The sequence below is a fragment of the Schistocerca piceifrons genome, chromosome 6 (assembly GCF_021461385.2).
Source record: "Schistocerca piceifrons isolate TAMUIC-IGC-003096 chromosome 6, iqSchPice1.1, whole genome shotgun sequence".
In the NCBI taxonomy this organism is placed as follows: Eukaryota; Metazoa; Arthropoda; class Insecta; order Orthoptera; family Acrididae; genus Schistocerca; species Schistocerca piceifrons.
The window spans coordinates 445,005,781-445,032,088 of NC_060143.1; positions in this window are offsets into that span (position 1 = coordinate 445,005,781).

The window sequence follows — 26,308 nt, forward strand, 5'->3', positions numbered from 1 at the left end:
CCATTTTACAAGAAACAGGATACGCAATGAGTACAAAACATATTAATAAATGACATAAAGTGCACACGCACTGTATATATTTTTTACCATTTTACAAGAACTAGGAAAGGAAAGGGAAGGTTTGCATCATGGTTGTAGCACAGTAGGTTGCATGTAGCTGCACTGAAAGTCCATATCTTTTTACAGAAGCACAGCACCAAGTGAGACAATCTGAAGTTCTCTTCCCTGAAGTGTTAATCAGTGTAGCCAAGACACTGAAATGTCGTAATAATATTCAATGTTATCATTTTGGTAGTACATTAGGTACACCAAACAGTGGGACCATAATAACATCTCCATCGTCCAAGGTGGTGGACAACATGATGTGTCAACACCAAATTCTTGTAAGGTACACCAACGTAGAATTAGTGTAAAAACCTAATATATTGCTCCATGATCATGAGGATAGACAGGACAAACAGATATTGCAGTAATTTCTGGTAATTATGTCAGAGGGTAAAGGACATAAAGTCTTATGCTAGTCATCATAGAGAATTACACTAGTCTATTAACCGATTTGAGTAATTATTGGCACTCATTGCCTAATTACTAAATATTTCTGTACTGTGTATGGAGTATTACAGAACATTATTCATAAGTCATCTGATTACACTAAATATTGGCACTCATTGGCCAGTTACAAACCACATTTATGCATTGTTCAGTTGTCATAATTCAAAACAAGAGTTAATTAATGGCATAGCATTAACATAATTCATCTAGTTATAATAATCATTGGCACTCGTTGTCCAGTTGCAAACCATTTTTATGCATTATTCAGAAAAGATCATTCAAAACAGGAGTTAATGAGTGTAGCATTAAGCTACTGGTATTCATATATGATATCATGTAAGTGATATAAGACAAATTTAAAATATAAAAAACATTGGCATTCATCGGCCAGTTACAAAGTATTCATACAGTTTTATAAAACTAATCAGTATTATTCAGAAGTCATCATTCAAAATGAGAGTTAATTATTGGCATAGCATTTATAGAGTATAACAAAAATATTATTTACAGAAATTATTGGCATAGCATTTATGCATTATTACAAAACATCATTCAGTATTACTCAGAACTCATCATTCAAGTGACATAGGACATATTTAAAATGTAACACACTGTAACTATTACTCAAGGTCTGTGGTTAGAAAACATCATTCAGTACTCAGAACTCATCATTCAAGTGACATAGGACATATTTAAAATGTAACACACTGTAACTATTACTCAAGGTCTGTGGTTAGAGAACATCATTCAGTATTACTCTGAACTCATCATTCAAGTGACATAGGACATATTTAAAATGTAACGCCCTGTAACTATTACTCAAGGTCTATGGTCCAATAATATATAGATACAATGGATCCAATACATCTGAGAAATCTGCATTGTATTTAGTACTATAAATATCCCTTAAACTAGTAGCATTATTTGGGACTGGTAATACATTTTTTTTGTGCCAGCAATACATTGCGTTGGGATCGATAATTAATTGCTGGGGCATGAAAATATTTGCTTTTGACTTATTGCTGCAAATAACGTTTAGCAACGTCAATCGTCATGAGTCAGCTGTAGCAAGGTAATGAAACAAGTAAAGTATATGTGATCACATTCATGAATGAAACACACAAATGGCTAAAAAAAATTCAAGTACTAGAACAGGTTTAATAAATAACTGCTTATAGCACATTAATTTAATGAATAGCTTCTCCTGGAAAAAATACAAAATGGATTATTCAGCTGAAAGAAGAAACGCATAGTATGCTGAAAAGTAGTGAACTTCGAATTAACAGGTAATGAAACGTGTACTCAATATGTATGTACTCTAGCTGTCCTTTCCAAAACATTCAGTCATTATACCGTGCGATATAAGACATACTGTCAAAACGAACTGCAACAAATACTTAAATAACTACATAGCATTTCTCAACGAACAGTATATATATATAAACTTCATCATTGTTCATATTACCATTAGTTCATTACTATCATCACCTACAAAGAAAAACTTCATTATTCATATTAGCATATTCTTCATATAACTATTCATCATCATTCGTTATCATCTGCAAAAAAGACACTTGATTATTCATTATCCATATTCATACAACTATTCATAGTATAGAGTTTCTTATTTCTAGCATATTTCATCACTAAAACTAAGATGTGTAGTTCTGTCTGACAGCCTGCGTCAATCGCCTCGTATTCTGAAATATAAAAAAAAAATAGTTAAGACTGCTATCATACGATGTGTATAGTACATTCTTGTTAATGCTTGTTAATTCTGATCCATTTACTCTTCATCACAAGGTATTCCATTTTCTTTCGTTCATTCCGAAGGTCAAATTCCCATTTCATAGTAATCCACTGTGGTTTGTTTAATTTATTTCCTTTACACATTATTCCTTTCTGAAAATGATGAATAAGGATAATATATCTTGCATTTAAATCATATACCCATTAAATAAAAACTTGTTTCTAGTGATATAATTAAGCATACAGCATAGCATGACAGAAAACGTATTAGGTCAAAAACAAAGAGAGTGCTCAGGTGCAAAAATGTACACACAGTCTCATAATGCAGTTGCCAAAAGAGTAGAATTGTCAAGATATTGACATATCATAAGGAAAAACGTTAAAGTCACCTGGTGTTTGTTATAGCTTAAAGATTTCGTAGTGCATACAAACAAAACAGGAAAACAATCATACATACACGAAAAATGGAAAATGAGCATGGTCTGATATATAACGACAAGAAATGACTTTCTTTGTGTTCAGCTTGTATGTTGTGTAGTTGATAGAGGCGAGAGTTGAAGATTTTATTAGAGAAAGAATTTGATAAAATTAATATGTCACTAGATATAATTGCATAATTGGTCATAAAATATGTTAGTTTATCTGGAAAAATGTGCGCGGTCTGATGTGTAACGACAAGAAAAGCGACCTGCTAACCTTACCTTGCCAGGCACTTGCCAAGAAAAAAATATGATAATCTTGAGTATGTAGTCATATAAATATATTTGCATAAGTGGTCATAAAATTTGTAAGTTTATCTGGAAAAATGTGCACGGTCTGATGTGTAACGGCAAGAAAAGCGACCTGCTAACCTTACCTTGCTGGGCACTTGCCAAGAAAAAATATGATAATCATCAGTAAGTGTTCATATAAATATTTGCAAATGGCATTACAGTGTGATAAATCATAAAGTATATTCATTCGATAAACGGTTTAATATTGGAGACATGGTGATTCCCTTTACTTTTTCTGGTTCTCAGAGTTTCGACGTGTACTACATTGGGGTGGGGTATGCTGCGAATTCGATATGGACCTGAGTATAGAAGCTCAAATTTACTGCATCTACTCTTTCCTCTGTTGGATAAATAGTGTGTAAGTACTAATATCTTCCCTCCAACGTGAAAGTCATGGCATGTACAAACCTGTTTTTGCTGTCTTCTCCGGCGCTCTGCGGCACGTTTGATGTTGTTCAGCGCAATGTTAATTATTTCATGGTGTCGTAGTCGACGAGATGTAGGAAAGGATACTAATTCTTTAATTTTGTTAGGTGGTTCAACATTTATCAGTATAACGGTAGGAGATAACATTGTAGATTCATTTGGTATGGAGTTAATTACATCCTGGAATGACAGAATGTGTGTGTCCCAATCAATATGTTTCTTATGGCAGTATATTCTACATAGTTTACCAATTGCTTTCATTAGTCGTTCACAAGGGTTCGAAGTTGTTTACAAGGGTTGTAAAGTATAACGGTCGGAGATAACATAGTACATTCATTTGGTATGGAGTTAATTACATCCTGGAATGACAGTACGTGTGTCTTCCAATCCATATGTCTTTTATGGCAGTATATTCTACATAGTTTACCAATTTCTTTCATTAGTCGTTCACAAGGGTCCGAAGAAGCGTGATACTTGGATATATAGATCGGAAAAATGTTTCTTGTTCGTAACATACGTGTCCATATAGCATATCGAAACTGTGGTCCATTGACGGCAATTACTTTCAATACATGTCCTACATGAAATAGAAAATGTTTTACAAATGCTTTCGAAACAGATTTAGCAGTAGCTTTGCGTAACGGAGTGAAGGTAACAAATTTCGAAGTGAGTTCAACTGCGACAAATATGTATCAAAAACCTCTATTAGTTCTGGTAATCGGACCAAAAATGTCTACAGCGGCGATGTGTCTCAATTTAACAGGTACAATGGGATGTAACGAAGGAATATGTGAAGTCATGTCTGACTTAGCTTTCTGGCAGATTTTACATGACGCTAAGACTCGTCGAATACTTTTCTCCATGTTGGCAAAATAACAGTTCTGTCTCAGTTTAAGAAAGCATTTTCTGGCTCGGTAATGTGCGTAACTTAAATAAGTATACCAAATTAATTTGTTAACAAGTTTGTCAGGAATGCATAGTAACCAATTGTTGCAATCTGGGTGAGAGCGGCGAAACAGAATATTACTGCATACAGTGTAATGGTTTCTGATGGTAACAAAGGGGTTTAATTTCTTTCCATACGTTGTCTTTACTCTGCTCTTGTGCTATGTCTCGTAATGATGACGAAATGAAATTTTCAAATGCCACTTGTTGAATATACATGACGCTAAAATTTGCTTGGCAGAAGTTGGTTGCGATGTCTTGCTGATTGTTGCTGAGAGAACGAGACAGTGTGTCTGCTACAACATTTTGTGTACCGGGAATGTGAACAATTGTAAAATTAGATTCCTGTAAATAGAGTTTCCATCTGCTTAACTTGTCATGTGTAAATTTTGCAGAAAGTAAAAACTGCATAGCTCTATGATCTGTGTAAACGGTAGTGTGTCTTCCATAAAGAAAATGCCTAAATCTCGTAAATGCCCATACAACACATAATGTTTCAAGTTCTGTAACAGAATAATTGCGTTCAGCAGGTGACAGAATGCGACTCGCAAAGGCGATGGTTTTAATTACTGTAGTACCGTTTTCTTCAATTTCCTGAAAAATGTGTACGCCTAAAGCGGTGTTAGAACTGTCGGTGGCAATGGAAAAATATCTAGTAAGATCTGGATATGATAAAAGTGGTGCATTCGAGCTTGTTTCAGATTGACAAATTCAGAATGTACTTGGCTATCCCAGGACCAAATAGTGTCTTTACCCGTCAATTGACATAATCTAGGGGTGTCTAAAGCAGAGTAATGAATAAATTTACGAAAAAAGTTAATTAAACTCAAACAGCTGCGTAGTTGTTTCTTCGTCGTAGGTACAGTAATGTCACGTAAAGCTTGAAGTTTTTCCGGGTCAGGCCAATGCTTTCTCCTGAAATTACATGTCCAAGAAATTTTATAGAAGTTTTGCCGAAGTGCGATTTACTGAGATTAACTGTGAGTCCTTGTGCACGAAAAGTTCGTAACAGTTGTTCAAGAATCAAATTGTGTTCAGACCAATTACCTTCTGCAATAAGAATGTCGTCTACATACGTTGTGATTCTGTCTTTTAATTCTGTCGGAAGTATAGTATTCAAACCGCGATTAAATGCTGCTGCAGAAATTATTAAACCGAACGGTAATGTACAAAATTGATAACAGTCACCAAAACAGAGAAAAGCTGTGTACTTTCTGCAGTTCGGATATAGCTGAATTTGCCAAAATCCCGATTTCAAATGTAACGTGGAATAAATAGCAGTACCATGAAATTTCTGTAGAAGCTCTTCTAGTGTCTGTGGGCGATCTGTTTCATTAATAATAATGTCATTGATGTTGCGCGAATCAAGTACGAGGCGAAGTGAAGCATCCTTTTTCATAACAATATGGAGCGGGTTTATGTACGGACTAACTGCCGGTTCAATAATTCCTTGGTCATGCATAGCTTGCAATTCTTTCTTAACTTGATCTCTGTGAATGTATGGAATAGGATAATGTTTGGCTTTAAATGTGTCGTGCTGTTTAATTTGAAATTCATACATAAATCCGGAGATAGTACCAGGGATATTGTCAAAAACTGGAGATTGCTGTAAAAGAGTTTTGTGTAGTTAAGTACGTTCGTCGTCTGTATTTGCACTGCTCTGTTTATCAGAAATCATCTGTATAACGTCATAGTCGGCTTCGTCTGGAGTATTATAGTTGTGTACGTACGTATCTGTGAACAATGTGGAATGATAGTCTACGTTACGTGATGCAGAAATGACCTCTGTCCGATTAATTGTTTGTTCTTCTGCAGATAAAGAGTACTGGAATTCTAATGCCAGTTGTACATTTTCATCCTTTAACATTAAATACGAATTTTGCAAGTCAATAATTGCGACGTGTTGTACCAGAAAATGCGTACCTAAAATAACGTCTGTTGTCAATAAGGGAACAATCAAAAAATTTGAGTGAAACGTATGACCTGCAATACAAAACGATAAGTGTGTCTGTAATTTTACATCTACTCCTTTACCAGATACTGCTCCTTTTACTTTAGTTTTGCCTAATGGTAACGTAGGATTGGTATTTTCTATGTTACATTCGTTGAAAGTTTCTTCATTTATAACTGACATAGGTGATCCGGAAACGATTACTGCTGAAAATTTGGATGATCCAATCTTTACTTCAATGACAGGGTGGGAAATGTTTTTTTTTGAATAACTGCATTTTCCTGCAAAAGAGTGTCTCGGATGTTGTCAAAAGTAATAACATTTTCTTGAACAAGATTCTCTGTGTCAAAAGTAGTGCTTGCGTTGCTGGAAGATGCAACTTGTACTGTATCTAGTCAAATTCTCTCTGACGTGCAATTATTTGCGGGAGGATGCTGTGGCATTTCGACTATTTGTACTGTTCTGTTATATCTTCCTTGTGCATTAGGTTCGGGATGATACCGACTGTCTGGCTCATTCATGATAATCTGTTGTTGCGGATGATTCTGCTGTTGGTAAGACCGACTGTTATTAAACGTACGCTGAAAAATGTGCTCATTACTTTTACGTCTGTCATGATAATCATTGCTATACGGTGCATTGCGATACGAGTTGAAATGATGTGTTTTCTGTACGTAGTGATTTCCTTGTTGCTGTGCGTTTCTATTTGGCGTGGCCGACGCTATACGTGCAGGCGGCGAAACATTAAAGCTTGGTTGACCTTACATTGTTGGTTAGGTATGCTAACCGGCTGGTTTTGTTGCTGTTGTTGGGAAAAACCTCTATTGTTACCAAAATGTGGTTCCTGTTGCTGATAATGTTGACGATACTTATAATTAAAATTTTGTCTGTTATTGAAGTTCTGGTAGTTGTCGTTCCTGGAGCGTCTATTACCTTTACTATTGAAATAGCGTGGTTGATCGTAATTACTGTATGTTGGTTGGCCTTGGTTGTGATGGGAAAAATTTTTGTTTATGAAGGAATAATCTGATTGCTGAACTTCCAAAAGCTGTAACAGATCTCTAAATGCCGAAATATTTTCTTTCTGCTGTCCTGTTAAAAGTGATACTCTTAATGATCGTGGTAATTTAGAAATACACAATTGGATAAGTGTAGATTCACTGTATGGCTCACTTAAGTACTGGTTTTGTTGGACCATGTGTTCAAAAAATTGCGTGACAGTGGGAAAATTTGAGTTCTCATAATTCGGTAAACTAATTAATTGATCTTTGATTCCGCGCTGTGTCGTACTCGACCAATACGCTGTCAGAAAAGCATTCTGAAATTATTCTACCGAATAGCATTGTCTCGCGATCGGTCTCATACGAGTTGCCGGTTCGCCTTCCTAAAAACTGCAAATAAATTCAAGTTTGTGTGTTACGGGCCAAGTTGGTGGAAAAGCAAAGCTAAATTGTTGTATCCAATCCAAGGGGTGAATCTGTGTTCTGTCATTTTTAAATACCTTAAACTTTCTCACGGATAGAAAGTGCTTGTAATCAAAATTATCGTCTCTGTATGTCTGAACAGGTTCAGGATTGTATGATAATCTGCTTGTCTGTGACTGTTCAGAATCTAACTCACTTACTGTCTGTAAATTACCTAAATTATACTGGCAGTGTGAGTCTGACAAATGTTCAGAAAGTGGCGTATGCTGTGATGTGTTAAAGGCTGAAATATTTTTTATCTCCCCCGCTTCTTGCTGTAAAGATGACATTTTTCTACGTAATGTATTATTATACGAACCTATCTCACTGATCGTCTGCTGTAAATTTTGGAATTCGGGTGTTTGATTAAACGAAACTGGTGACGTATCGTCTGATTTGGTGTCATTATTACTTTCGATAACGTCAATACGACTGGTCAATTCATCATATTATTCAGTCAGAGCTTTTACCTGATCGTCGTTTTTATTATCACAAGCATTAATTTGCTTTTTATATTTTACGTGTGGTTTTGTTCAATTTTTTAACGTCTGCATTGATGGCATCGGGATCCTGTATTAGTTCCAACTTTTCAAGTCTGTTGGTCATTGTCTGAAAGTCTAATGTGTGTGTGTCTGTTTTTGTTTTAAGATCGGAGATTTCATCATGCAATTCGGTGTTCAACTCTTTGATTTCGTCCGATACTGTAGCAATATTGTTGTCTACGTATGTTTTTGCTTTCGTAAACAATTTACGCTTATCTTCCTGTCTCTGTGCAGTAATTGTTTCCATGACTTGTTGCTTTACGTTATTCTGTTCCTGTATGAATCTACTGTAACGCGTTTCACTGTTTTTGTAGGTGGTGATTAAAACGTTCGTCAATTTGGCTGTTCTGTTGGTCAAATTTCGCGTCCACTTTTGCATCCAGTGTGCGTGAAAGTTCTGCTGACATTAATTTAAACTCGTCACGTAACTGTGTTGCGTTTTCAGAGCATTGTTTAGCGACTGCACTAATTTCATCTCTAAGTAATTTCGTTGTGGCTGCATGTGTATTACTTAATTCTTGTGCAACAGATCTAATTTCTTTACTACTGTTCCTAGCACAAGCCTTAATTTCCTCACGTAATTGTTCTTTAGTATCGTGACATTGCACGGCAACGGCTGTAATCTGTTCACTAAGTTGTTTGAAATTCTTGTCTTGTTTATCATTCGACTGTTTGGAATTGCTGTCTAGTTTTTCATTAAGTTGTTTGTAAATGTTGTCTTGTTCTTTCTTCGACTGCTTGAAACTTTCATTAAGCTGTTTGTTCGATTGATTAATTTGTAGCAATAATGCCATAACTTGATCCATGCCAATATTACCTACTCTATTCTCTGTGCTGTGCGATGATGTATCTGCATTTGTTATGTTTCGTGTAACCAATTGGTCATCCTGTAATTCTTGAAAGGGTTAGCCAATTGAATCTGCACTGTTGGTCACTACACCGGAATCAAATAAATCTGGCGTACTTTGAGTACATTGTTCATCTTCGTAACAAACAATTATCTGTTTGTTATGTAAATTTAGCAAATCGGGTGTATCAAGCTGGGCAGCGTTCATTGTAAAGGAACGTGCCGCGTCATCAATTGTTACATTTACTGTGGACATAATTGAATTTGTTTGCTCATCATTAGGATCAAATTCAATACTACTGATCGGCACGCACTGATTATCTGTAATTAGAGGATTATCACTATTACACTGAGTGTCGCAGGTATTATCGGTCAAATTATTCGAGTCTGTTATTTCACTCATTGCACATAGCGATGTACTGTTAACAGTTTTTCGCGGCATTTTTCACAAACCAAAATTAAGCACAAAATGAAAAAAAGACAAAGCAAAAATGAAACAAACAATTACAACAAAGAGCAACAAATTGCCGATGATCTGTGAAAGAAAGAGTGACAAATTAGTAAATGCGTTGCGCCAAATGCAAACTACATTTAAGTAAATAAGAGCAGATATACAACTACTTCTCAGAAATTCACAAAGAAATACGATCCTGGCCATTTGTCGCCAAGTGTAACCTCCCCACATCAATTTGTAATAAATAATGTAAATAAATATCCTCATTCAGTGTAACCTCCCCACAAAAATTATAAAATAAATAGTAAGAGTATGATTCTAATTTAGTGTAACCTCAAAACAGAAAATTCATTTACATTTAATCTCCCCACAAAATTCGTTCCCATTTAATGTAAGCTCAAAACAGAAAAATTCCTAAATCTCTCAAAAGTAAAAATTATAATTATGTCGTTTACTTTCAAAGTAACGTCCCAAAAAAAAAAAAAAAAAAAAAAAAAAAAAAAAAAAAAAAAAAAAAAAAAAAAAACAGGAACCTGGTAATAAAACAACGTAACTAACCTCTCAATTAAATTGTCGCTCACTTATGACTTTTCAATAATTCACTGTGAATTTAACCTGGTAAATTTTGGACGACAGCAGTGCTGCGTCATGGCCCTGAAAGATCATTCTGAATAAAAAAACAGGAAAAATTCTTACCTCAATGAAGTCGCCGGATATATCTGCTCTTACAATAAATTTTTCCGGCACAGCTCTATGCAATGCTACCCGATATATCTCTCATTTATGAAAGGAAGCAACTGATTTTTTTTTTTCTTTTGCAACAATCGGGAGATCATGGATGGGAGAAATTAGTAAAATCTTTAAATTGAAAAAAATTGGCTCTGAGCACTATGGGACTTAACAGCAGTGGGCATCAGTCCCCTAGAACTTAGGTCTACTTAAACCTAACTAAACTAAGGACATCACACACATCCATGCCCGAGGCAGGATTCGAACCTGCGACCGTAGCAGTCGCGCGGTTCCTGACTGCGCGCCTAGAATCGCGAGACCACCGCGGCCGGCTTTTAAATTGAAGTGAATGGTTGTTAAAAGTTACTTTTTATGAGCAAGATTATTATTAAGAGATGTTTAAAACATTTACATGGGACTTGAGATAACATTACTACAAATGGGCGAGGCTGCTTTTTACCTTATACAATAATACTCAAACTCCGGCATCGCTGCACCGCGACCGGGCCAGCCAACACGATACACCAGACCAGACCAGAGCAGACTCCAGACTAGCAACAACTTACTGCTACAGCTACACAGTTCCTACTGCAGTCAACACTGCTCTCTGGTCAGAGACCTTGCATATCGCAGGCAGCGCATGAGCAATACACCGAAATTACATCTGCTCGGACCTTTTGCAACAGGTTACTGTAAGAGCGAGATAATACATTGCAAAAATCAAATGCTGTTACATTAATAACCAGTATAACAGCCAGAATGTTGAAGGATGTTAATTTCTGGGGGATGGAGTTCCATGCATGTTACACTTGATCGGTCAATAGTGGAAAATAAATGCTGCTTGTGGATGACGTTAGAGTTGTCCGATTATGTCCCATACGTGCTCGATTGGAGACAGATCTGGTGATCGATCAGGAATGGGAAGGATGGTAACTACGGACACTGTAGAAAATGAGCCAAACTGTAGAAAGGAATGACCTTCGATTTGACACATTATTGTTGGAGGACATGGTCGAAAAGATGTGATGGTAGGATGGAAATAAGTCACAGCATTACTTAAGAAATTAGCCTGCTTATCACTTTCAGAGCATTAGGAAGTATTTCATTCATGCAAGCCAAAATATAATTCCCCATCGTTTATATTTTACTAAAATATCTTCAATGGTGGGTAAAACAGTTCCCAATATAGCACCGAAGTCAGTGATGTTGCACTAGGAGCTTCAGAAGCAAAACAACGAAAAAGAAACTAGTGATACAAGTGATTGCTAATATTTAATGAATGGCGCATGTCGTTCGAAGATACATAGAGCGTAAAATTTTCGTATCCTTCGCCATTTAATGATCTGAACATCATCTGACATAACACAGTATTTCATCTAAGTCTCATATCGTAATAGGTGACAAGCCAAGACTCTTCGATTCATTACATTCTTTAAAAGGCTTTTTTTGTCGTTTAGACTTTAAAGGTTCCTTCATTTTTCACCAAATCCACCTAATCCTTAGCAGTCACGTTTATAATACTTTGAAGGCCTGTCCTTTCAACTCGGTCTTCCCAAAAGATCGTATTTGCACTCATATATTGCTTAGTTCTCAACATAGTTTCTCATGAATATTCTTCTGGGCTCGCAAATTTTCTGTGTTATCTGGTTTTATGCGGCGCGCCACAAATCCCTTCTCTGCTCTAACTTCTTCACGACAAAGTAACACTTCCATCGTACATTTTCAATTACCTGATGGATGTATCAGCCTTCCCTTACAGTTATAACTCCGTCCAACAAGTCGATGTTTTAACACACGTCCTATCATCAAGTCCCTTCTCTTTGTTAGCAATTTTTGTATGTTCTCCTCTTCACCGATTCGGCGGAGAATCTCCTTATTTTTATCAGCAGTCCAACTTCTGTACCTAGATTTTCTTCTGTTCCGATTTTCCTGCTGGCCTAAATTCACTATCATACAATGCTGTGCTCTAAACATACAATCCGAGAAATTTCTTCCGCAAATTGAGGCCTATATTTGATATCAGTAGATTTATCTTGGCCAGAAATACCCTCTTTGATTTAGTAGTCCGCTGTTTATCCCCTCCCTGGTTCGTGCGTCATGAGTTTGTTTACTTCCAAGGCGGCAGAATACCGTACCTTCCTCTAAGTCGTGATCACCAATATTCAGGCTAACTTTGTAGCAGTTCTCATTTCTGATACTTCCCATTACTTTTGTGTTTTACCTGTACACTCTCATTAGACCATTCTATTTAACAGATCCTTTAATTCTTCTTCCCTTTCACTGAGGTTATCAATGTCGTCAGCGAGTTTTAACACTGACAGCCTTTGAACCTAAATTTTAATCCTACTCTTGAACCTTTAATTTCCTTCATCGCTTCTTCGATGCACAAAGTGAACGGTAGTGGTGATAACTGCATCCCTCTCTTACACCATATTTAATCTGAGCATTCGTTTTTGGTCTTCCGGTCTTAAAGTTCCTTCGTGAATCTTGTTCATAGTGTTTATTACCTTACTCTTCTCTGAATTTCCAACGTATTTCAATAGTTTGCAATGTCGGAAGCTTTTTCCTGTAAGTGTATCGAATTTTCTTCCGTCTTGATTCAGTTAACAAAGGCAATGTCAGAACTGCCACCCTGGTTTGCTTACCTTTCCTAAAGCCAAACTTGTCATCATCTAAGAGATCTTCAGTTTTCTGTTCCAATCTTCTGCACATTGTCCTTGTCAGCAGCCTTGATGGATAGCCATTAAGTTGACTGTGCTGTAGTATCCGCACTTACGTGTCCTTGCTATTCTCGGAATTGTGTGGATGGTATTCCTCCGAAAGTCTGATGGTACGTCGCCAGTCTCATAGATTCTACACCCCAACTCGAAAGCGCATCCCATAAAGAATTTAGAAATTCCAGTGGATTGTTATCCATCCCGTCTGCAAGTCTTTCAGAGCTCGTCCAGATTCTGATTATAAAACTGGATTCACTACCTCTTACATATCGACTGCAATTACTTTTTTGAATCTCGTAGAAAAACAACTCCTACCGATGATAGAGGATTTCAATATACTCTTTCCACCTATCCACTCTCTTCTCTGAATTTAAAAATGGATTTGCCATTGCATTATTAATGTTGCCGCCGTTTCTATTAATTTCACAGAAGGTTATTTCGAGTTTTCTGTCTGCAGAGTCAGTCACCCTGACCAAAATTTCTTTTTGGATGTCTTTACATCTTTCGTGTAGTCTTTACAACTTGGCTGCCCTGCGCTTTGCCCTTATTCGGTTCCATAGAGACTTATATTGCTTTATTGCTGCCTTTTCCCAGATCATTTTTGTAGGTCTTTTTTCGTCACTGAACCGAACCATTTCTCTGTTACCCAAGGGTTCTTCACAGTTACATGCCTTTGAGCCCAACGATGCTCTTTTTAGAGGAGTCCACTTCTCTTTTAACTGAACGACGTATTCTAGTATTCATTATCACAGTATCCATATCCTTAGTGAACTTAAAAGACTTCTCATCGTTCCTCAGCACTTCAGTATCCCGTTACTTTCCACTTACAGACCTCTCTTCATCATTAATAAATAGTGATATCTATGTCTGCACTTACGTACGCCTTAGAATCCAGTACCTGGTTTCAGACTTTATGTCCGATCATGTTGTAATCCAACTGGAATCTACCCGTATCTCTGGATCTATTCCTTGTATACTTCCTCCTCGGGCTAGTGCCGTCCAAAATTTATTGCCGAACTTAGTTAGACTTTCTCGCCAAGCCCATAAATTACCGCAATTATGGTTTCTGTTTCTGCCCCTAGAACCACGTTCCAATCTCCCATGAATATTAGATTTTTATCTTCCTTAACATACTGAATTACGCATTCAGTTTCCTCAAACGCTTTCTCTGTACATACACATCAAAAATGTTTTGTATCACCTCGGTTCCAACAGTTCCGGAATCTGTAAAGAAAATTGGTATAGAGATCAACATAAACATCATTTCCACCCTGCTCACGGAAACCACACATTACATGTTATAAGACCATACTGCGAGACCTTCAGAAGTGGTGGTCCAGATTGCTGTACACACCTGTACCTCTAATATCCAGTAGCACGTCCTCTTGCATTGATGCATGCCGGTATTCGTCGTGGCACACTATCCACAAGTTCATCAAGGCGCTGTTGGTCCAGATTGTCTCACACCTCAACGGCGTTTCGGCGTAGATCCCTCTGAGAGGTTAGTGGGTGACGTCGACCATAAACAGCCCTTTTCAATCTGTCCCAGACATGTTCGATAGGGTTCATGTCTGGATAACATGCTGGCCACTCTCGTAGAGCGATGTCATTATCCTGAAGGAAGTTATTCACAAGATATGCACGATGGGGAGCGAATTGTCGAATGCCACGCCAATATGCTGGCGATATGGTTGCACTAGCTGTCGGAGGTTGGCATTCACGTTTCGTACAGCCGTTATGGCGCCGTCCATGACCACCAGCGCCGTACATCGGCCCCACAGTATGCCACCGCAGAACAGCAGGGAACCTCCATCTTGCTACACTCGCTGGACAGTGTGTCTAAGGCGTTATACCTGACCAGGTTGCCTCCAAACACTACGATTGTCTGGTTGAAGGCATATGCGACACTCATCGGCGAAGAGAACGTGATGCCAACCCTGGGCGGCCCATTCGGCATGTTGTTGGGCCCATTTGTACCGGAGTGCATGGTATCGTGGTTGCAAAGGTGGACCTTGCCATGGACGTCGGGAGTGAAGTTGCGCATCATGCAGCCTGTTGAGCACAGTTTGAGTCGTAACACGACTTAGTGTGGCTGCACAAAAAGCATTATTCAACCTGATGGCATTGCTGTCAGTGTTCCTCCGAGCCATAATCCGTAGGTAGCGGTCGTCCACTGCAGTAGTAACCCTTGGGCAGCCTGAGGGTGGCATGTCAGTGACAGTTCCTGCTCTATCTGAACAACATCGCTTTGGTTCACTCCGAGACGCCTGGACACTTGCATTGTTGAGAGACCTTCCTGGCACAAAGTAACAAGGCGGACGCGATCGAACCGCGGTATTGACCGTCTAGGCATGGTTGAACTACAGACAACACGAGGTGTTTATCTCCTTCCTGGTGGAATGACGAACTGATAAGCTGTGGGAACCCCTCCGTCTAATAGGCGCTGCTCATTCATGGTTGTTTACATCTTTGGGCGGGTTTGGTGACGTCTCTGTACAGTCAAAGGGACTGTGTCTGTAATACAATACCCACAGTCAACGCATGTCTACAGGAGTTCTGAGAACCGGGGTGATGCAAAACCTTTTTTTGGTGTGTATACTAAGCAACCAGAACATTATGACCACATATCTAATATCCGTTATATTAACCTTCGAAGAGGATAACTGAGGCGACGCTTTGTGACATGGAAAAATGAGGACTTTATAAGTTGCTAGTGGGAGATGGCAGCACATCTGCACACACAAGGCACTTAATTACAGTAAATTCCGGGCAGGTGGTTATGAGCTCTGACACCTCGCATCCCAGATGCGCTCGATCTGGTTTAGATCTGGCGATTTGTAGGCCAATAAGTCAATTGAAACTCGCCACTGTGTTTCTTTAACCGTTTCATCACCCTCCTGGTCTTGTGACATGGTCCATTATCTTGTTGAAAAATGCTACTGCCGTCGGGAAACATGATCGTCTTCAAGGGGTGTAGCTGGCCATACTCCTTGGTCCTCAAGGTGCCATGAACGAGCCCCACTGATCCCATGAATGCCTATGCGGAGGTTCCCCAGAGCATAATGAAGCCGCCACCAGCCTGTCTCCATCCCGCTGTGCAAGTGTCAAGGAGCTGTTGCCCTGGATGACGACCGATTCTCGCCGTCCCTTCGGCATGATGAAGAGGGTATCGTTATTGATTAGACCATTCAACGCTCTGCCACTGCGCCAACGTCCAGTGCCGATGGTCACGTGCCTATTTCAGTCTTAGCTGCCGATGTCGTGGTGTTATCTTTGGCACATGCTTGTGTCGTCGGGTGCGGAGGATTGTCGTTAGAAGGTTTCGGTGCATTGTGTGTTCAGACATACTTTTACTCTGCCTAGCATTAAAGTTTGATGTTAGTTCAGTCACAGATCGCCGCATATCGTGTTTTACCAGTCTGCCCAGCCCTCTACTTACGATATCTGTAATGAGCGTGACCACCAAACCCCAAGATGTCAGGACGTAGATTCACTTTCGTTTTGCCACGTGTTGAAGACACTCACTCCAGAACAAGTCGAACACCCAATAAATCGTGCAGTTTCCGAAACGCGCATGCCTGCTCATGCCTAGCCTTCGGGCCGTCACAATCATACCTCAGACCCGAATAGATTGCGGGCCTCTCCCATTCTACACTCGGAAAGCACGCTCAGTGATACTATACTACCGGCCATTAAAATTGCTACACCAAGGAGTAATGCTAACGATAAACGGGTATTCATTGGTCAAATATATTACACTAGTACAGACACGAAATTACATTTTCACGCAATTTGGGTGCATAGATCCTGAGTAATCGGTACCCAGAACAACCACCTCTGGCCGTAATAACGGCCTTGATTCGCCTGGGCATTGAGTCAAACAGAGCTTGGATGGCGTGTACAGGTACAGCTGCCCATGCAGCTTCAACACGATACCACAGTCCATCAAGAGTAGTGACTGGCGTATTCTGACGAGCCAGTTGCTCGGCCACCATTGACCAGACGATTTCAGTTGGTGAGAGATTTGGAGAATGTGCTGGCCAGGGTAGCAGTCGAACATTTTCTGTATCCAGAAAGACCCATACAGGACCTGCCACATGCGGTCGTTCATTACCCTGCTGAAATGTAGTGTTTCGCAGGGATCGAATGAATGGTGGAGCCACGGGTCGTAACACATCTGAAATTTAACGTCCACTGTTCAAAGTGCCGTCAATGTCAACAAGAGGTGACCGAGACGTATAACCAATGGCACCCCATACCATCACGCCGGGTGATACGCCAGTATGGTGATGACGAATACACGCTTCCAATGTGCGTTCACCGCGATGCCGCCAAACACGAATGCGACCATCATGATGCTGTAAGCAGAACCTGTATTCATCCAAAATAATGTTTTGCCATTCGTGCACGCAGGTTTGTCGTTCAGTACACCATCGCAGGCACTCCTGCCTGTGATGCAGCATCAAGGGTAACCGCAGCTATGGTCTCGGAGCTGATAGTCTATGCTGCTTCAAACGTTGTCGAACTGTTCGTGGAGATGGTTGTTGTCTTGCAAATGCCCCCATATGTTGACTCAGGGATCGAGACGTGGCTGCACGATCCGTTACAGCCATGCGGATAAGATGCCTGTCATTTCGACTGCTAGTGATACGAGGCCGTTGGGATCGAGGAAGGAGTTCCGTGTTAGCCCCCTGAACCTACCAATTCCATATTCTGGTAAGAGTCATTGGATCTCGACCAATGCGAGCAGCAATGTCGCGATACGATAAACCGCTATCGCGATAGGCTATAATCCGTCCTTTATCAAAGTCGGAAACGTGATGGTACGCATTTCTCCTCCTTACACGAGGCATCACAACAACGGTTCACCAGGCAACGCAGGTCAACTGCTGTGTGTGTATGAGAAATCGGTTGGAAACGTTCCTCATGTCAGCACGTTGTAGGTGTCGTCACCGGCGGCAACCTTGTGTGAATGCTCTGAAAAGCTAATCATTTGCATTTCATAGCATCATCTTCCTGTCGGTTAAATTTCTCGTCTGTAGCACGTCATCTTCGTGGTGTAGCAATTTTAATGGCCAACAGTGTATATGCATCGTGTGTGTGTCTTCCTAGTAGTCTTTACTCTCCAGATGACGCTGCTTTCGCCTGGCGATTTTACGTCTACAGCAAGCCAGTGATCATAATTTTCTGGCTATGAGTGTACCCTGATCTTTTTCCAGTGTCAAGATGTATATTGAACGATCGTTATCGGCTATGGTTTGCTGTCGAATGTGATGAGGTCCTATCACTGAATAATTCCCTGTAGTTCATTCTCTGTTTTAATTTCCTATTTATGGTATCACATATCGATATCGCCCCATGGGCGTCATTACATTGGCAACAGAACTGCAGACTGCTCTTCGATGGCGATAGTTGTCGCACGGGATGTGGGAGACCCAGTGGTTTGCATTCACTGCGCCACACCTCCACCTCCGTATTTCGGGCATCCTTTCCCGCTGCAATATGGGAGGAACAGCGGCAGCCGCACAGCCCACTCGCCCTCTGGGTCACTTCGCTATGGGATGCTACGCAGAAACCACATAGTCGTTGCTCCATTCCATCGTTCCTGCTGTTATATTTGTTCACTCTATTTCTTGTTGCAGCATTAATTATTCTTCGTACATTTGGAGAAATACAAGTTAAGTAAATCTTATGTTTGTGGTGTTAATTTGCCCGTTAATCATTTCTTGACCTGTCCAGCTTTCCTGCGACAACAGCGATCACACCCCTCTGCAACCCATCTCTCCTTAATATTGTGCAGAAAGTCATACAGCACTATTAGCAACGAATTCTTTTCGCATTACATCATTTCCTGTTGCTGTTGATATTACCCTATACTCGTCTGACCAGAAATCCTCGCCTTCTTTCTATTAACTTCACTGACCATCTCTATACCTAGATCAAGCCTTTGCATTACCCGCTTCAGGTTTTCTACCATTCCCACTATGTTAAAATTACTGACATTTTATGCTCTGACTCGCAGAATGTTATCCTGTTGTTGGCTACACTATCTTTTGCTCAGGGTCACCTCCACATTGGCAGATCACCCCTGGAGATCCGATCTGGGGCCTAATCCAGAATCTGTTTCCAATGGATTTTGGCAATTATAGGCAACATGTACTGTCGATACACCTAGTGGTCCTTTAATGCAGTGGTTTCCGACCACTGCCTTCTGTATCCTCAAGCCTTTGACCATTGTGGAATCTTGTGCCTTTTAAAGGCAGTTTAGCACTCCAGTGACGAGAGAGTGCCCCGAATTTGCGTCTGCTCCGTAACCCTCACTAACAAAGCAGGACGATGATACTTCATATGCTAGAAGTCTTTGGCTGTCACTGCTGATGATTTTTACACATATTTTAAACAGTGGCCCGGTTCGAATATTGGACCGAGAACATTTTGATTTGTATTAAAGCACTTCAGCAACGGTAAGATATCTGTAAATGAATCCAAAGTAGCTAAACAACTGCAACAAAAGGTCGTTTTATTTAGCATATGACCATGCTTTCCATGGATGGAAACCTGTCTTCTTCAAAAACACATGTAACTAAAATTTTACATTGGTAAAACACCAAATAATGAAGCGTTCTGACATTTGTCCACAGAAAATAGGTTGTCAGCTTGCATCATTGTATACATTATTACATATGTTGGTCCTAGAATCACCACTTGGCAGCTATGAATAGTCAAAATTAGTTTTATTTCTGAATTTCACATATGAAACTTTCCTTACGTGTATTTCTGAAGAAGACTGGTTCAAATCCATTAAAAATATGATCAAAGATTAAATACAACCACGATTTGTTTCAACTAGTTGCCTGCTTTGTATTTAATTACTAACTTTGATATTAGTCGAATACACCACCCTCGCTTGTTTTTTTTTCTTTTTTTTCCCTATTCTCCGTATTTGGTAGGAACGGACATCGCAAGACATCCCTTTAAGCTCATCGTGAGTAATTCACTCAATTTTTTTCAGTGAGGAGACAGCCGTGTCGGCTCTCTACACCACGGGTATAGAAATTCCGAGTGTTTTTAATTATCTACTATCTATTATCTATGCAATTCGATTTATGAGTACAATTTGATGTAAGACCACTTGCTCTATGTAATTTACTGGTACTTCCTTACACCCTGCAGTTATTTTCACTCTCTTATCTTGCATACACTGCTGCTCTACCTTTCACATCTGATGCTTTCAACTTGTTAGACTTGTATTTAGCATTCATGTTACAGAGACATAGCAACTACTGTGTTTTACACTTTATCGTTATCTATGTTCCTAGTTTATATTTTTTCTTTGGGTTGTGTGAGCAAAGAGACTGATATCTACTATTTTATGCACTTATGTAGATACTCCACAAGCCACTGTAAAGTGCCACAGTGCAGGGTACTCTGTGTACTGGTGTACGCAATCGCCAACACACCGATCGGAACGAGGAAACATTGTATAGTAGGCGTTGAACTTGGCACGCCTATGACAAGAGACCAAGACACGCCCCCAGGCTACATGTCGATAAAGCCCCATGGGCAGCGTGCATACAGGCTAACGCCGCCGACCTTGCTGTCTCAATCCCTCTATCTCCGTACGTCGCATCGGGACTCCGTTCGCATTGCACCTCAGTGCGTCGCACTGTGCTGTAGTCTTCCACAGTGATGGTCGTGGCCTCGCACCTTAGCTAGCTGTGCGGGAACGTTAGTCATTGAATATAGTTGTGATATGGACGCGGACAAGATTCAAGAATTAATACACATTAGTTGATTGCTGTTAATCATAGAACTTTAGACATGTTTGAAGTTAGGTACTCAATTGGTTCGTGTAATAAAGTGATTTTAACCAAGTGTGCACTTTGCGTTGCAGTGACAGGAAACTGGCCAACAAGCTATCGCACCATCCTCTTCGCATGCAGCCTGGAACCACAAAACATTGCAGTAGAGCACATCCATGACATCCTGTATGACAACCTGTCGATTCCTTTCCTGTTCCACTCGCAAACAGAACGAGGGAAAAACTATTTTCTACATACTCCCGTATGAGAATTTCTCATATAGTGTCTTCGTGGTCTTCATGTATGTTGATAACGAATCGTTAGTCAGTCAGCTTAAAATGCCGGTTCTCTAAATTTTCTGAATGGTGTTTCTCGGAAAGAACGTCGCCTTCCCTCCAGGGATTACCATTTGAGTTCCAGAAGAATCTCGTAACACTTACATGTTGTTCGAACCTACCAGAAACAAATCTAGCATCCCGACTCTGAATTGCTTAGACGTCTTCCTTGAATCCGACCTGGTACGGATCCCAAACACTTAAGCAGTACTAAAGAATAGGTCGTACCGTCGTCTAATTGCGGTCTTCTTTACGTGTGGACCACTCTTTCCTAAAATTCTCCCAGTAAACTGAAGTCAACCAATCGCCTTCCTTACCAAAGTTCTCACATGCTCATTCCACCTCATAGCGCTCCGCAACGTTACTCACAGCTATTTAAATGACTTGACTGTGTCGAGAAGGACATTAGTAATACTGCATCCAAACATTTTAAGTACTACAGCAGGATTTTCCTCTTATCATTAATATGTACCCTACTAAACTGAATCAGGTTCACATTTATGTCCGTTTCACTTTTAATGACAGTTTAATAAATAAGTATGTCAGCTCCAACGAACTCTGTGAAATAAATCTTGTTGATCATTTACAGCGCGCATTATACAAGTAGCCTTCACGCAACAGATATGTGCTGTCACATTAAAACAGAATGATAACACTCTGTTGTGAAGCTTACACTTTATGTTTTGTTAGCGTGTTCACACTATGAAACTACATGAACACAGATCACAGACAGACTTGAAGCTTAAGTCTAACAGAATCTCAGAGCTATCCTTCCACCGTTTCGAAACAATAACCAACGTTAAAAGAACGTGATCGCGATTCATTCGCAAAACCGGTTTCCCGAGAATCACAATTCAGAATTTCTACATCATTCCTAAATCTTATTGACGATTGGAGGACTTTGATGCCATCCGACCTCACAACGTGATCAGCTTCCGCACTTCTCGTCAAATTTACGTTCCTTTGCAGTGCAGTAAGAGTTCTTCTCTGAAAATTCCGCATTCGTGCCTTGCTAGTGCTGATGCCGAGAGACAGCACTTTGTGCGAGAGCTGACGGGTCTCAGGGAAAAAAGGACCAGCGTAAGGCGGCAGTCTGCGAGCAAACCAAGTTATTCCCGGCTGCCATGTTGCAAGTGGCTGTCATCGGCCGCAGAGTCTGCCGGAGCACGTTTAGTCGCCGTGCACATGACGTGGCAGTCCAGGCCTACTCGTTCCCTTCATCTTATATTTCTCTGGGATTCCTTGAAACCACGTTAACTAATGCCACTTTACTGTGAAACAAACGTCTGATAATTTGCGGGGCTGAGGATGAAATAAATTACTAACAGAAAGAAAATACTTCAAAATTAGATATCTGACGTGATATGAGTACAAATCACATATTGTTATTAAGTACGCATATACGGAATAAATGGAATGTGTCACGAGGAAATATTTGAACTAATACTAGGTGTACAGGAACAATCCGGAAAGCTTGTGTGGGTGTTGCAAGGGATCTTTTTCAGAGAATAACTGCAAAAATAAGAAAAATAAAAGAGGCAGTTCGGTATGTACCGCCGTTTCCGAGATATTTTGCATTGGAATTAGCCAATCAGGTCGTTGCGCGAGCAAATTTAAGGAGTTTCACGCTCTAAAATGCGGTAATGTAGACACATTGATGGTTCGTCGAGCTACCACTTTTTCAGAGGCTCACTACTGGTTAAAATGTGCCATTTTCGTAAGTGATAAATTTGTTTTACGTGACCATAAGCTTCGTTTGTTCGGTTTGGAGAAACCAAACGAAGAATAAGTTTTCCGACGTTGTCGCTGGCAGAGTGCTTTAATCTGGGTGTGCAACGACCTTACTGGCTAACTTCCACGGTATATTACCCGGAATCTGTGCAACGTATAGAATTTCTTTCTTAACAATTACTTCTGAGCACACATTCCTCTGCTTTACCCTTACAAGTATTACTGTCTCTTTCGGACCACCCTGTATGTTTCGTTGAGAGGTTCAACAGTTACAATTTTATTTTTCTACCGGAAGTGTTCAAATAATGATGCCTTCGAATCCCAACCAAATATTTACTCGTTGCTGAATTGTAGGACGGAAGACCTTGGAATCGGATTGATGTGTAGACAACTTTCTTAAATGTCTTCTTCTCCGTCTTCACCTTCTTACACACTTTATGGATTAGGCAATGTTGCCTGTTCCGTCTTCAAAACATAACTTTTCATCGTTCCTTGGTCTTCCCAGGTGTCTCGTTCCCTTACACATATACTAAAACACTCTTCGTAGGAAGCTCTCATTCTGCATTATGTCAACATGCTGTCACCAATCATTTTTATAGTTTTCGATGTGATACCATGCATCGATGCCATTCTACGGTGTACCAAGGCTATTAACAGAATTGCAATATTCCGTCTGCTGCCGATAGCGGACAAGCAAAATCTTGCGGACCCACTGGTGCGCACCTGCTGAGCCAGACCTCAGCAGCTCTGTACTATGAGCGTCCTCTACCGCTGCTGTGTAGGTTGGCCGGCGGCAGCTGGTGAACCTGCTCACATTCTGAGGCACTTCATGACGACATCATTCATACATACCTCAGGAAGACTGATCGTTGTTGATATTAACAGCTGGACTCTGATATTTGATGCATCGTAATAGTATAGCGATACAAGTTAAGTAAATCTTCTCTTGGTTCTCTTAACTTGTTTGCTAAACATTTGTGCTCCTGTCCAGTTTTCCTGCGACAATAGTTGCCAGGCCTCTCTGTAGCCCACCTCCCCTTCCCGTATGTATGAAGTCGTACACTACACACATTTTTTTCTTCCAAAGAGTTTATTCCTGGGTCCACCCTCATTTTGTCGTTTCCAGTTTTATCTCAAATGATATGTACTTAACTGTTCCTAGGGTTATTCCAGCAGCTTGTAACTTTTTTAACAGCTTTTGTTAACACCCATGTTCCAGATCCATGGAGGAAAACAGACACAGCCATTAATTTGCAGAACTTCGTTTTTCTTTCCTGGGTTTAATTTTTATGCTTCAATTTTGCTGCTACACGCTTGTTGGAACTAGGGTAATTTACTTCTAAAGCTCTAATCATATTTCTAAGTGACTTCATAACTAATTAAAACCCATAACATATTGTAAAATCGGCCGTTGTGGACGAGTGGTTCTAGGCGCTTCAGTCCGGAACCGCGCTGTTGCTACGGTCGCGGGTTCGAATCCTGCATTGGGAATGGATGTGTGTGATGTCATTAGGTTAGTTGGGTTTAAGTAGTTGTAAGTCTAGGGGACTGATGACCTCAGATGTTAAGTCCCATAGTGCTTAGAGCCATTTGAACTTATTGTACAGAAGTGTCACAGATTACAATTTTGGTTCTAAGAGTACATTTACCTTTGAAGGTCATTGTTTTTATCTTCTGTGGAAATTTTAAAACTACACTTCTCTCATAACTACTGTAATGTATACACTGATCATTGGGGCTCGTGTTCTGTGTTGTTTCTAATAACCTGAGAATCAACAAATAGCTTCATCTTAACTGTAAAATTAGTGCAATACAAATGCCTCCTATAATTTTGTACATCCGTTCTCTACCGTCCATACAAATTTTGAACTAATTAGGATAGAACTACAACCCGGCCATGTACCTCTGTTAACATGTATCTCTTTACTATATCTTCCTTTTTCGGCATTTACGCCGATTGTTGTCTTTGTATACTGACTGCAAAAAGTCGCACCACCAAAAAATAATTTACGTAAGAAATTTCTGGAGTACATCTGTCTAGGACTATTGAAGTGATTAAGATTGCAAGGTCAGAGGTTAACGTAAACACGAGATAAGTCACTGCAAATGGTAAATTAAGAACCTGTGTAACTGCCAGAATGTTGAATGCAGGCATTGTAATGTTAATGAGTTGTGTCCTACGGGTGTCGATAGTAAGTTTGTATGATGGAGTTCCATCCTGTTCCACTTGGTCGGACCAAACAACGACGTTTAATGGATTTGTAGAAGACGCTTGAGCTGACGTCCTATGAAGTCCCATACGTGCTCTGAAGAGGGATGTGGTGACTGAACAGCCCCAGGGAACACGTCGACAAAATGTAAAGCGTGTTGGGTTACAACAGCAGTAAGTAGGCGAGCGTTGTCCTGTTGGAAAAACACGCATTGCAATGCTGTTCATTAACGGGAACACAACAGGTCAAATCACCAGAGTGACTGACAAATTTGCAATGAGTGTTCGTTCGATAACGACGAGAGAGCTCCTGCCGTCGTACGAAATCACACCCCAGACCATAACCCCAGGTATAGGTCCAGCTTCTTCAGTAAGCAGGCAGATTCGTCACAAGCCTTCTTATAGCCTCCTTTAAGCAACACACGGCCATCACCGACGCAGAAGCACAACCAGCTTTCATCAGAAAACACAACAGACCTCCACTCTGCCCTCAGATGAGCTTTCGTACGATACCACTGAAGTCGCAATTGGCGATGGTTTGGGGACAATGGATTGCACGCTACAAGACGCCTGGCCCGGAAGTTTCCTAAAAGTAATCGACTTGTAACAGTTCGTTGTGTCACTGTGGTGTCAGCTGCAGTTCAAATTGATGCTGCAGATGAAGTACGATGCCCCAGAGTCACACGCCGATCACGATGGTATTTCCTCTAGGTAGTGGCACATTACCGTCCGGAGCCCGGTCATCTTGTGACCGTACGTTCCCGTGGTCACAGTTGCTATCGTCACGTACAGTGGCTACATTCCTGTAATATCGTAGAATGAACATCCAGCCTCTCGTAGCCCTGTTAGACGACCTATTCCAAACTCTGTGAGTTGTTGACAAAGGCGTCTTTGTCGCCTTAAAGGCGTTCTTGGCTAAATTCAACTCGATGTCCTATCTCAGATGTAACTAACGCTCATAGCTGTTACAAGCGTGTGTTTAAAACAAACCTGAATTGCATCCTCCGTCGGTGTTTTATCTTTGAACTGCATGCACCTTTATCGAGACACAATACTAAAGGCAAATTGTCGCTACAAAGTGCC